Below are 2,243 nucleotides of genomic sequence, written 5' to 3' on the forward strand. Positions count from 1 at the left end.
GAGTCGCAGTGCAGGCATGTCCTCCAGCCCCAGTATTGCAACTGCCAATGGTAGCATTGTGGATTTGGGAGGGGTGTGGTGTGTAGGAGTGCTCCTTTTGTGCTGTGCCAGACTCCATAGGCTCCACCTGTGCTGATTGTCTGCACCTGTGGCAGGTTTCTACACAGCAGACTGCTAATAACGCCAGCTCCGCGATGCCAGTGTTAACGGCATCAAGGTATCCGTGATTACCAGCATCTCCATGCCAGTATTTGCGAGTCCGTGCTACTCGTAATGGCTGCCGTGTGTCTGCACTCATACCGGCAAGGAGGAGCCCGGTCACAGCAGGTCTCTGTCGATGCTGGTGACACCGGCATTGCTGCTTGTAATACTCTGGTCCGGTAAATGATGCCGGTAACGGTAAGTTAACCTACGGGAGGCTTGAGGTCTGTATACATGCTATGGTGTGGGGGTGGGGTGTACCCTAAGGGCTGCACTGTCAAGTGACCATCTGATCTTTGTGACCTTATGGTCTCATTCCAGCGCTAGAGAAAGTTCCTTCTTTCAGAAAGGCCAGGCTCTTTTCAAAGTAGTCTGTCCCTTCTGAGAGTTGGGTAAATGTGTTAAAAACTGCGTCTTATGCACATAGCCAGTTGAAAGATATAATTGGTAGCATTGTTTTGAATTACAGTGGCTGCCGGCAGGCACTAGAATATTCGTGACTTCATAGTCCGAGTGAGGTTAGCTTTGCAACACTGCCATTAAAGTAGCTACTTTGATGTTCTATATCATTTTCAGAGTACACCAAACAAGGCTGCACTCTCAAGAGTACTTGGTTAAAGCATCAGGTAGGCTTTTGATCTGGCAGTTGAGGAGGGCTATGAGAAAGACAGCCTTCATATGATTTTTGAGGGGGGGTGTTGCTCCTTTTAAAACCTTGATTTGTTGACAAACAAGGTTATGTACTTAAGGCTGTCATGATGCCTACCCCCGGAGCACCAGGCCAGGCCCAGCACCCCCGGGAGCAGGCATCATGCCCCCGGGTAAAAGCCCAGCGGCCCCTTATAGGGGCTCTTTGGACTCTGTCCTGGCGCCGTTGGCGCCAGGCTCATGTTGGACATCAGTCCTGGCGCCATAGGCGCCAGGCTCATAAAGGAAGGTGTTTTGTGCACTTACCTGATGCAGACCATGCTGCAAGATTCAGGCATCCCTGAGACCTGAAAGGGACTATTTTTTCATTGGGACTATTTTGCCACTCGGGCGTGGCCAGGGAAGGATACTTACCTGGAACTACTTTGGGGGCTATTTAAGCCACGCCCAGACAGTAGCTCACGCTTCGCGTTGTTCTGCGTCGAAGCAGCTGAACGCTCACCGTGTCTGCTCCTGCATCTGGTATCCAGCCACGCCCGCCTCGATCCTGGAACACCTGTAAGGAAAGAAGAGAAGAGAAAGGTGAAAACCAAGAATTTTATCAAACTTCTTACCTGCATCCGGAACCTTCACGCCAGCGTTCCTGAGAAAAGACTTTCATTTAAAAGCACTGCGTTGCTCGCTGCAGCGCCGCGCTTCACTCACCTGTCCTCTGGAGTTCTTCTGGCTCCACTGCGACTGTCTGCAACGGTTGCCACATCTCTGCGCCTAGGGGAGAGAAGAAGAGACAAAAGGTGAGCAGAAGGAACATATGAGGAAAGCCTAATTTTCCGCCATAACACTTACCGGTCTTCTGTTGGTGGACCATTCCTCATTTCGGGACGGCGCCGCTTCGTTGGCAGGTACCGCACCCCGGCCCCTATGGGGAAAGGACAAAAGACATTACTGGAGGAATATAAAGACATTAAGAGGGATCGCCCCCATCGCTAACTCACCTGAGTTTACCATCGGCAATTCAATCCCTCAACGCATCGCCTTCATTCTGCACCTGAAATAAAGGACAGATCACAGGTTAGGAAGGCAACAGAAAAGGAGGCTCTACACTTGAACTTTTGTAATCTTCATACTTACGGCGTTCCGCTCAGAAAAGTCAAGTGGATTTTGCCAGCGCCATTCTGAAAACCAGTGAAGTAACTGGACAAACACGCGCCCCTGCACCAGAAGCAGGATGGAGAGTTCATCCTTTCAAACCATAAGGTGAGCTTCAACCGGGGATTTCGGAGGAAGTTAGAGAAGAACGAAGGGGGTAGGGGGGAGCAAGCACACTATTCTGCAGACTGTTAATCCCCTTTCTCATCTGCAGAAGGATATTCCTACGGGCCAGTCAAGCAAGA

General features: G+C 50.7%; 1 non-coding gene across 1 annotated transcript; it reads left to right on the forward strand.

Annotated features, from left to right (window-relative positions):
• Nucleotides 1–470: 470 nt before the first annotated feature.
• Nucleotides 471–601, forward strand: LOC138565470 (small nucleolar RNA SNORA35). The gene has a single exon (XR_011301335.1). It is a non-coding gene; the product is annotated as a small nucleolar RNA SNORA35 (small nucleolar RNA).
• Nucleotides 602–2,243: the final 1,642 nt, after the last annotated feature.

The sequence above is a fragment of the Ambystoma mexicanum genome, chromosome 1q (assembly GCF_040938575.1).
Source record: "Ambystoma mexicanum isolate Mex_15411 chromosome 1q, UKY_AmexF1_1, whole genome shotgun sequence".
Classification (NCBI taxonomy): Eukaryota; Metazoa; Chordata; class Amphibia; order Caudata; family Ambystomatidae; genus Ambystoma; species Ambystoma mexicanum.